The sequence below is a fragment of the Chelonoidis abingdonii genome, chromosome 3 (assembly GCF_003597395.2).
Source record: "Chelonoidis abingdonii isolate Lonesome George chromosome 3, CheloAbing_2.0, whole genome shotgun sequence".
Lineage (NCBI taxonomy): Eukaryota > Metazoa > Chordata > Testudines > Testudinidae > Chelonoidis > Chelonoidis abingdonii.
In genome coordinates this window covers 37,756,715-37,768,884 of record NC_133771.1, presented here as the reverse complement: position 1 = coordinate 37,768,884, position 12,170 = coordinate 37,756,715, and positions in this window count along the sequence as shown.

The following is a 12,170-nucleotide window of genomic DNA, read 5'->3' as shown; positions in this document are numbered from 1 at the left end:
ACATAGCTCATCTTCTACTCTACAGAAGTTAGTTATATTTTTATCTAAGCCTTCCCTTTCTTTGACCCCTTGGTCAACCAGATTGGGACAATCACACCTTGCTGATCCCTGTTAGGAATCATCATAGCTCAGGTACATTTTAATCTTCGGGATATTATCCTGGCCATTAGAATATCAGACAATCATCTCAAAACGCATTTATACAAACGTCCTCACTGAACAGGTTATCCCCATTACATCTGCAATGTCCATTTTTAATTTGAAGCATGCAGCATCATACACGCTGTCCTATAAAATTTACAGGGACAGGAAACCAGACTGGTGTATAGCATATAGCATTTATAGTATAAACCAATCTGGTTTCCTGTCCCTGTTTCCTTCTCCCCCATCATAATAGGTCTTTCAGCTCATATTTGCATCTCCCCTCTTTACAGGTGATGCTGGAAGAAGCCAGGTTTGGGATGTTAATGTTTTTTGGAATGTTCGTGCTCCCCCATCCCCATCCAGATGTTAGCTATGAAACAAACTCGCCATCTGCCTAGTAGAGATATCTATTTTTCTTTTTATTATTCTACATTGACAGATTAAAACTCAGCTGTCACAGTTCTCACTGTCGCCTGGTAGCAAGATATCATATCCCACCACTTCCAACACTTTCTCGCTACCACATGCATGCAGCCACTAACACGGACCAAAAATAAGTTTGTTTATTCTCTCTTGCTGAAAAAGGTACCGACAATACTGTATTACATTCTGAGTCCTTCTCAGCCAGTCCATGTCCCTGTACAGAAGACACCTTCAGCCCTTTCTTTATTTTTCTTTCTGCAGCACTTGTTCGTGCAAGTATTCTAAGTAATAAAACACCCCCATCAAAACCATTACTTAAGCTTTCATGTCGTGGACTTGTTTTAATGCCACTTTCTAGTGTGCTTGCTGTCAGTCCTGCCAACAGCATTCTTTAAGAGGTAATAAAGTAACCTGGAAGGGAAACATTCACAATGAAATTTTCACACCTATGTTCTGGTATAATTCTCAAACTTGGAGAGCTAAAGAACAAAGATTACCTGTCATCACTGACATTGGGGATTTCTACATGAAGGTACCACAACATAAACTGGAGGCTCCTTTGAGAGCAGCTACAGCCATTTACAAATTTGGAAGTTAAAGCCACCAATACCCTGCATGTTTGACAGAATCTTATTGCTGATCCTTGGTTCTGTATTAAGTTTGACATTGCTAAAGTACAGCAATGATCAGAAATGTTACCATGTGAAAACAGAACTGGCTTACTGACAGTACCTGGTTGCTGTTCCTTTTTAGTTTGGGTGTATTCAGAATACTATCTGCACACTTTAATGACAACCTCGTCTTAGCACTGCAGAGCCAATAAAGCTGTAGAAGAGTGAAGTATACTCTTTCTGGCTCATATAGCATTAAAAGAATTATTAATTTAGGCTCCAATCCTGCAACCACATACATAATTTTAAGCATTTGATTAGTTCCATTGACTCCCCTTTGCCATTAACATCAATGTGACTATGCACTTGCTCAACGTCAACAGAATACCTAAGTGGTTGCAGGATCAGGGCACAAGTTCAGCCAGTCTTACCTTCAAAGAGTTCTGTGGCACCTTATAGACTAACAAACATACTGGAGCATGAGCATCTGATGAAGTGGGTATTCATCCATGAAAGCTCATGCTCCAATACTTTTGTTAGTCTATAAGGTGCCACAGAACTCTTTGCCGCTTTTACAGATCCAGACTAACACGACTACCTCTTTGATACCAGTCTTACCTTGCTGCTCAGTGGTGGTGTATTGTGCCTCATTCTGGCTACTCATGAGTCATGCACACAAATAGATACTGAACTCAATCAATCCTGTAGGATCATTGCAGGGATTCTGAAACCACAGTTGCTGTACTGCCTTCCGGGGATTGCACCATCATCAGTGAGGGGGGATGCTTTCAGCAAAAAGGAGACACACAAACAGGTGCATAAGCTACTGTGTGCACACATTCCACCACCCAAGAGATGGAAGTCTAGAAAGAGCTTTGCCTCTGAAAATCTTTCCCTAAAATACTGCAGTGGAAAACTACGAAGTAACAAAATAGCAAGAAATGCCAATGATCTTGGAGAAACTGGTTCTTTCAGATACTGACCTTGAACAAAAACATAGGTGTACTCTGAACTGAATGAGATCTGGGATGGCAAAGACTGGGGACAAAATGACCTAGTAGAAGCTGAGGAACAACCCCAAATATGACTGTGGAGAGCCTGGGCAAAACACTTGAACACTGCTTGATGCAGTGCTGCCAACAATATGCTGTAGTCCCAAGAACTATTTGAGATAAGTGACACCACCAAGTCTTGGCTGCTGCTTTGGGAGCAACAAGCTGGATGATCAAGAACTCAGGTTGAAATTCCAGAATCTCTATGTTAAGCTTTAAAAAGGTGTATACCCAATTGCACCCATAATATAGTTTATTTGATTAAATGATTATAATGCATGAGTCAAAACAAATGCTGCTTGACTTTGAGGACCCAGATTGAGTTTGCAGGGCTAGTAGCTGGGGGAAACTAAGCAAATATTATGGAAGTCCTTGAAAGTCAAGACCTGTTCCTGTACAGTTGGACATGTGCATTCTAAAGGCAAGCTATAATGGTACACCTCTACCTCGATGTAACGCTGTCCTCGGGAGCCAAAAATCTTACTGTGTTATAGGTGAAACCGCCTTATATCGAACTTGTTTTGATCCACTGGAGTGTGCAGCCCCCCCCCCCCCCCCACCCGCCCCCCCCGACACGTGCTTACTACTTTATAGCCAATTCATATTCCTGTAATTGCGGTCGCTTTAATGAGCGTTGGAGTTTTACCTAATCATCAGAAATTAATTCACAGGAAGAGATCCTCAGCTCCCCTTTTAAACCTACTCATATTCTAGTCTTTCCTTATGAAATACTGTAAAATGCACGAAGCACATTTTCTACAGTTAAGATCATTAAAAAACAAAAATATCTCAGACAGTGGCTCCTCAACCATTTCCCCGACCTACTGTACCCTCGGAGTCGTTTATTTGTGCTACTCCCCAAATTTCACTCATTTTAAAACACTACTTGTTTATAAAATCAGACATCAAAAACACAAAACGACTACAGCCCACTATTACGAGAAATAATTGCTTACTTAATTTTTACTATACTAAAAATAAATCAATATGGAGATATAAATAATTCATGTTACAAGCATATAGAGGCAGCAAACAGTCATTGTCTGTACGAAATTTTAATTGTTGGATTGTTAGTACTTTTAAGTAGCCTGTGTAAAACTAGGTAAAAATCTACATGAGTTGATGTCCCCCGTGGAAAGACTTCTGAGTACCCCCAGGGTAAGTGTGGCTGGTGAAAACCGCTGTGCCAGGCAAGACATACTGTCTGGAACAGAGGAAACATGAACAAACTGAGAATTTTAAAAAGATAAAAGGAGCTCTTTAGGCTGCAGAAAGAAAAGCTCAAAAGACAAAGTAGGACATGGTTCAATAAAAGGTAGCCCTTGCTCTGTGTGAAGAAACAGAGTACAAGATTTAATGCAGACAAATAAACCTCTGACATGCACTCAAGACACAAGAAGTTTTATGTACATGAATAAAGTTTGTATTGAAACTATTTCTGTGGGAGACGTTGCAGCATTTAACAGATATGAGAAAGCCTATAGAAGGTGACACATCTCTATAAAGTCATTGGTTTTGCTACTTATTTAAGTTCCCCCTTTCCACGACAGAGCTGTTTATTCTCTGTTGAATCTTTTAGAAGTGAATAGGGTAAAATAAGGATCAGAAAGGGGGAAAAAGCGCCCAGCACAGAGAAGAAAAAGAAAAACAGTAAAAAAAAAAAAAAAAAAAAAGGCAAAAAAGTGGTAAAATTGTGTAGGTCTTGGGATGTAATTTAAAGCCAGACACAGCCTTGCAATAGTGTCTGCAGTATTCATAGTTTACATCTAGGATTAGATAGAACTGGAGTGCACTGAGGTGCAACTCTGTCTGCCCAGACAACTATCCACTAGCTCTCTGACTTCTCTGATCCATCGTATTGGCAGTACAGTGCTTTGGGAGAAGCACCACCAAATCAGTCCTTACTCTTCAAACAGAAAGAACTCAGTACCTAGAGGAATAAAGCTCCTTTTTCCTCATCTAAATCCCACTTTAACCTTTACTCTATTTCAAACACTGGGATAGAACAGGGTTAAAAAAAAGTGCAACATGAAATCCAGGCGGCGAGGATTGTGTTTTCAGTGTGATCTTATTGAAAGTCCAGATAAAGGGCCAGAGCCCCAGCTGATTTAAATCAGCGTAGTTCCAGGAAAAGTCAGTGGAGTTGCACCAATTTATGCTAGCTGAAGATCTGGCCTGTAGTTTGTTTACTATTATGTCTAAACAAAATACATACTTAAAAATGTGTTTATCTGCTTTATTTATTTAAAAGAAAAAATCACCTGGCTCTATGAGATATTTTAATAAACATCTTTACAGAAAAACTATGTTTATAATAAAACATTTTTGTCGAGTGAAAATTAAAATGCAAGTGATTGTACCATATGAAGTGTACTCTGATCATTCTACCTTTTTACCTGGAAGAGTGAATCTGATGTGCTTAACTTTTAGCGCATGAGTAGTTCCACTGACTTCATGAAATTACATATAGAGTAACAGGACGCATATATGTAACTGTTTGCTGGAAGAAGTTTGAAAGGCAGGGGGAGTTATGCACCTAGTTGCCCATTGCATGTTTGAAAAAAATCTTTCCCTAAATTATTGTAAAGGGGAGGTGCACGCATCACTGGAATCCCCTCATCATGCCAGGATGTGGTATTGCAGGCACTTCATCCATGCCACCCGCTTTGGTTGGCCAATCTGCTGCTACAGAGGTATTCTTCTGGGTGACACAGCCCCCCAGTCCAGTATGCTTAGTTCATTCTCCTTCTGGGTAACAGAAGTCAAATTTAAACAGCCAAACAAGACATCCAATAAACTTGCTTCTGCCCTTTTTAAGCCTTACAGGTGTTCCCATGCCTCCCCTTCCTAGGGACTCTGGCAGTTTCTCCCAGGGACTCCTCCTTTCTTATAGGCCTTATATCAGGGCTTCCCATAGGAACCTAAAATACTCTATGCAGTTCTCATCCCAGCTGCCTCCTGACTGCATTCTCTTAGGCCCTTTAATTATGAGGCCCAGGTGTTTGCCATACTAACACCTGATTCCCTCACTCCTGCCCCTCAGATTGGGATGCAGTTAAAGCACAGGTAAGATTGACTGAACAGGGCTGGGCTAGCCCCAAGTCTCCTGGCCTTTAAAAAGGCAGACTACATGGTTACAATTCATTCAAAAATCAGCACTATGTAACGCATTCAAATTAGTTTAGGAGAGCATTCACATACATACCAGTTTCCACAGGGATTTAGTTAAATCAGTACAATTTGTGTTTAGACAAGGCCTGAGATTAAGGAACTGAGACTAGTTCAAGGTACCTCAAGCAACCCCTTCCATTCTTCTTCTTCTTCATCGCACCTTGGAAAAGTGTTAAGAGGAAGATAATAGTAAAGTGATCTGTAAGAGAAGACAATGGTATTAGCCCCTCTGGCACTATATATTTTTAACTCACTTCATCAGGACAGGCAGCCAACAATATTAGTTATAAATTATTCACTGCAAGCAGCAAAAACCTACTATACACAGCACAACATTGTAACCAGCTGAGAAGATATACCACACACTTCATCACCATGAGCATTTACATAACACTGCATAGCCATTTAGTACTATTGTCACTAATGCGACTCTTTTTGTAGTCCCTTGAGTGCCTCTGGCTTTGCAGGGTACATGTAGCTAAATAGCACTTGTATGGCCCAAGGACATATGCTGTCTGGCCTCCCACAGCCACTGCTCAATTGAATATAATGGAGTCATGCTAAATGACACAGCCCTCAGCATGGTAGGTGGAGGGGGCAGGCACATGCACAAAGAATCAATCAAGCAAAGCAACTCTAAATTCTACAAGTCCTGTCAAGCAAATCTCTAATACATTTTTTCACTGAGACTGTCAAAAATGGGCTAAATCCTCAGCTCATATTTCTCAGCACAGTGCCACCAACTTCAATAGAACTATGCCAATTTACACTAGCACAAGATCTGACCTTATTTTACAGCTTTTTAATTTAGTGGTTTGTTTTCTATTAGCTTAATACCCTTTGAGAAGTCTGAAAACCACATTCCTCCCCCGCCCACAAAACAGGTTTTATCTTTTATATTTTGGAAAGTATCAATTTTGCTACTCTGGAGAAAAAGTGAACTTAGTTCTGAGTTATTTACTTCTTTTGTTGTCAGAATCGGCTCTGAATTTGTCAACAGCTATGAATACAAAATTCATTTAACTTGAATCCTATAGACGTGCAAATAATTTGTAACAAGTAATTGTCAAATTTTATCTATGCTGCTTATAAAAATAAAATAAATTAAATTAATGGAGATATCCTGTCTCCTAGAACTGGAAGGGACTTTGGAAGGTCATCAAGGCCAGCCCCCTACCTTCACTAGCAGGACCAAGTACTGATTTTGCCCCAGATCCCTAAGTGCCCCCTCAAGGATTGAGCTCACAACCCTGGTTTAGCAGGCCAATGCTCAAACCACAGAGCTATCCCTCCCCTTATGTTTATAAAAGTCTCAATTTTTGTATTATTTGCAGTTGTTTTGTCAGTTTCCTTATAGTATTTTATCTTATGTAATTAGTTCACGAATACCAGCTCAGGCCAAATCATTGACTTCACAGAACAGACAATATATTTGAAGATCACAAGCACTGAGATCGGATTTTACTGAGCTGTCTTATTCTTCAAAATTAGGAAATATTCGCTAGTAAATCTTGCAAAGTTGTTCCATTTGTAAAATGAGACTAATAATACTTCACATACACATATGTGACTCGGGAAATCTTAAACCATGTATGGTTTTGGATGTTGCTTATGGTAAAATAATAAAAAAAAAAAATAGACTCTCTGACCTCATTTTTCAGATGTGAAAGTGGAAGCACAGAACAATTTAGTGGCTTTTCAAAGAGACACTATTATCAAAGTTCAGTAATTAGACATAGGACTAGAATAGAAGAATGAAAAATTTCAAATGTTGAAAATATTCAGTGAAAGAGACATTTTTCATGAAAAGGTTTTCTGTTTTTTGACCAGTTCTAACTAGAAGTCAACAAACCAGGGTTATAACCCAGGTTAATGCACTGACTTTCTATGTGAACTTTGTTTCACCACCTGTAGAGTCCTGTGTACACTCTCTAGTAAGTAGCATTTCTTTAATGAAGTGTGCAAAGCATTAATATCAGTAGCAGAGTCAAGACTAGAATTTCCAGGCCTTTGACTCCTACTCAGGTAATTAGCCCACCTGCTTTTTATGGTACGAGCAGTGTGTGTGTGGGGCTGTTAAATAGGGGACCCCCCCTTTTCCATTCTGGTATTTCAGAAGCTACAAGAGTAAGTTGTTACATGAACTGGATTGAGTGTCATGTATCTGAATTCTCACAAAAGAAATATTTCACAAGTTATGCCCAGTTTTACTCAACACTTGTCTCTCCCATCTCGTACAGTAGAAGAGGCTTCCTGTTTTGTGAGTTAAGACCCAGACTGCCATGGGTCATGGTCTGCATTAAACCAAGATATCATATGCTGATTCTTCTACTACTCATAACATCACAAGTTCCATTTTATTTTTCCTGCGGAAGTACAAAAAAATGTCATCTGCCTTTACAATGGTGAATGGAAGTCAAATTGACTTGCTTTCCATGAATATACTATGTACTGATCTATTATGGTTAAAAATAGGAATTTTCTTTATCATATAAATGTATGAGCTGCTATTAAATGCACTTGTCTCTGTACATGACAAACCTAGGAGGCAAATTCCCTTCATAAGCCAGGTACACAGCATGTGGCTGTCAGCTGGGTAAAGCTGAAAACATGCATATGTATGTTGGTGGGTATAGGGGAAAAGGAGAATGGATGAAAGTTGGGATGACATAAAGAAGAAGCATGAAACGAAGAGACAGATGATACAAGAGAAAAAGGGACAGATGCAACAGTACACTAAATAAGAAATAACTGCCTGATTTGAGGGGGGGGGGGGAAATGATCTGAAAAACAAAGCAACAGAACAAAACAAGTAGGTAAGGGGCAGATTAGAAAGGTCCTTTCTTATGACCAAAGGAAAATTGTAACTATTTTGCATAAGGTCGCTTTCTTAAATGAGTTCTCTTTTAGTATATCTTTTTCTCTTTGATTTGTGGATGAAATTTAGACTAGCTGAAAGCTGACTTTGGAAGAAGTCCAAGTAGAAGATATACTAACAAGTCAGAATATGAATCAAAATCCTTCTGATGTTACTCATCACTACCAGGCTATCCCTCATCTTTAGCAAGGTCACTGTGTGCAGTGTGTCTTATTTAACTTAGTTGAAATTAATATTGATACACAGTAATTGGAAATGGACAAAGAAATATCCAACAGTGAACGTATGGTGATCATTCAGCATTTCTCAGGCCTGGTCTACACTATGATTTTAGATTGAATTTAGCAGCGTTACCTTGGTTTAAGCCTGGACCCGTTCAAACGAAGAAGCCCTTTTTTCCAACTTAAAGTGCTCTTTAAATCGATTTCTTTACTCCATCTCTGACACGGGGATTAGTGCTGAAATCAATCTTGCTGGGTTGAAATTGGGGTAGTGTGGATGCAATTTGATGGTATTGGTCTCCGGGAGTTATCCCAGAGTGCTCCATTGTGACTGCTCTGGACAGCACTCTGAACTCAGATGCACTGGCCAGGTAGACAGTAAAAGGCCCATGAACTTTTGAATTTCATTTCCTGTTTGGCCAGTGTGACAAGCTGATCAGCACAGGTGACCATGCAGAGCTCATCAGCATGATGTGCACATTGCCGGGGCACATTGCCCGGCCCTTACTTTGTGAGAAGTCTATGTCCTCATCACTCTCGTCACTGTGCTGCCGTCGCCTCCTTGCCTAGTTTTGCTTTTGCAGCTTCTGGTTCTGCACTGAAAAAAGGCACAAAACAATTGTCTGCCATTACTCTGATGGAGGGAGGAGCGACTGATGACATGGCTTACAGGGAATTAAAATCAACAAAAGGGGTGGCTTTGCATCAAGGAGAAACACAAACAATTGTCACACAGAATTGCCCCCTCAAGTATTGAACTCAAAACCCTGGGTTTGGCAAGCTGTTAATTTCACAAAACAAATCAGGTCAATTTCTTGTTTTGGTCTATCTAGCTTTTATATCTTTGGCTGAGAGCAAACAGTGCAGTACAACTACTAGCCATCATCATCTCCTCGGTGCTTGGCCGAAGATTGGAATGATCTGGCTGAGTCACTCCCACGTCTGCCCAGGCACCCCTACCGACCTCACTGAGGTTAGCTAAAAGAGCACCCAGGAGTACGAGGATGATGGCTATCAATCGTAATGCATCATCTGCTGCCAAAAGGCAATGAGCTGCTGCTGTGTAGCAATGCAGTCCCACATCTTCCAGCACCCAGGAGACGTACGGTGACAGTGAGCTGAACTGGCTCTATGCTTGCCATGATATGGCATCTGCTCAGGTAACCCAGGAAAAAAGGCGCGAAACCATTGTCTGCCATTTCTTTCATGGAGGGAGGTAGGGAGTGGGGGCCTGACGACATGTACCCAGAACCACCCAGACACTGTTTTTGCCCCATCAGGCATTGGGATCTAAACCCAGAATTCCAAGGGGCAGCGGAGACTGCGGGATAGTTACCCACAGTGCAACGCTCTGGAAGTTGACGCTAGCCTCGGTACTGTGGATACAGTCTGCCGACTTAATGCGCTTAGAGCATTTTGTGTGGGGACACATACAATCGACTGTAAAAAATGATTTCTAAAAAACGACTTCTATAAATTCGACCTAATTTCGTAGTGTAGACATACCCTCAGTTTGCTTGAAGGAGTGGGGTTAAACTTCTAGAGCAAGGGTAGGCAACCTATGGCATGCATGCCGAAGGTGGCACGTGAGCTGATTTTCAGCGGCCCTCAACACTTCCCAGGTCCTGGCCACCAGTCTGGGGGGCTCTGCATTTTAAATTTAATTTTAAATGAAGCATATAAAACATTTTAAAAACCTTATTTATTTACTTTACATATAACAATTTTTTAGTTATATATTATAGACTTATAGAAAGAGACCTTCTAAAAATGTTAAAATGTATTACTGGCATGTGAAACCTTAGAATAGAATGAATAAATAAAGACTTGGCACACCACTTCTGAAAGGTTGCCGAACCCTGTTCTAGAGGAATAGGAGAAGTTTATTTGCATGAACCTGTTCATCCTTTTCTGAAAATATTACACATGGTTATCCACCTTTGGTAAGAACATATGCCCTTATTCACATTTGTAAATAGACAGCGTCCTCTATTATGGCACTTACAGCAATTTCAAAGGAAGCTAAAGAATGTTGTTTTTGACTTGATACTAAGTCATGAGAAGTCCCTGTCTGTACTCCATCACTGTAGTATTTGAAAATCCACCCCCATTTCTCCATAGATTCTAGTTACTTCATTGCTCTGCCCATCATCTTTGACACCAAATTGCATATGTGTGAGCAACCAATGCAGACAATTAGCAAAACTGCTAGTGGAGTTTCAAAGTAGAAATCTCATTTCTCCTCCTTATCAGAACAGGGTACAGCTTCTGAAGAGAAAGATCAGACAGACATTCTTATGTTATTGGGAGGGAGTATTAAATAAATTAGGTAGAAAACATGTAACAAATACTGCTTGACAAGCTCAGCTAGAGCTCTATTCAAGGCATATTTAAACCAATGGGCATCTTTTCATTAACTACAATGGACTTTGGAGCAAGCCCATGGTGCAAAACACAGCAGCCCACTTGTTAAGCTACATTTCTGACAAGGAGTACATTACATCTCAGCTCCAGAGTCTGCACTGAATTCTAGCTATTTTCCATGTGCAATTTAATGTTTGTTTTAATCCATAACAATCTAAACAGTTTAGGTCCTGGGTACCTCACTGACCATCTCGTGAAATATAATGGAAGTTGAGATCAGCAGAAGTACTGAAATTATTTGCTTTACAAGTAAGATTTTTCTCTGAATGTGTTCATTGTTGGAACTGACGTGTTTTAAGTTGTTTTTTCCTCTACATTTTTACTTCAAAGTCACTTCTTAATTTTTGTTTTCTGAAAAAGTGAGTTTTCAGTAAGAAAATGCAATTTTCAGTAAATGAAAAAGTTTTGATACCGATGACAATTTTTAGTGAAAACTTTTGTTTGAATAAGAGGGCAGGTTGTGTTCTTTTTTGTTTTGACAAAAGCTTTGTGGGAAAATTTTGATCAGCTCTAATTCTAGGTCTAGCAGAGCCTGTATTTGCTAATCTTCAATTCATTTTACCTCTTCTCCTTGGCTTCTCTTGGGAGTAGAGTACAAAGGACTATGTACATTGGATTAGGTGGAGGAATTCAATTTTATATCCACTAGGAAGAGAGGGGTCAGCAACTGTAACAGCTTCCATCTTGGGGTCTATCTACTTGGAAGAGCTTCCCAGAATTTTTTACCATACTACTGATGACAGATTAGGATAGTTTGAGTGGAAGAATACCCATTCAACTGCACAACAAGAATCTACAGCCCTATTAACAGAGTTTTATATTGTCTGACACATATCAGACATTTGGAGAACTAAATTTCAACTCCATGTGGCTGAACTATGAGATCATACAATGAAGTAAGATGCTTATACTGCTCTTCCAAATGAGAAATTAATCCCTGTATGCATACAGAACAGAGAATTTACTGGGAGAACAGTCACTAGTGGGCATAGAAAGAGGCAAGGGGTGTGGGAAGCAGGGAGTGGATACAACAACAACTTTATTCCAAAGAGGTGCATTAGACCATTCAGCCAACTGAGCAATCAGAAATTTAAAAGGACAGGAGCAGAGGGACAATACATAGCTAGATCCAAATTGCAAGTATGTTTCTGGGCATTACCATATCTGAGGAGATGTTATAACTTTCACCTCAGTGTGGCACTTCCATATTTTTCCATGGGTACTGCTCGTCATTTATTCAGGAATA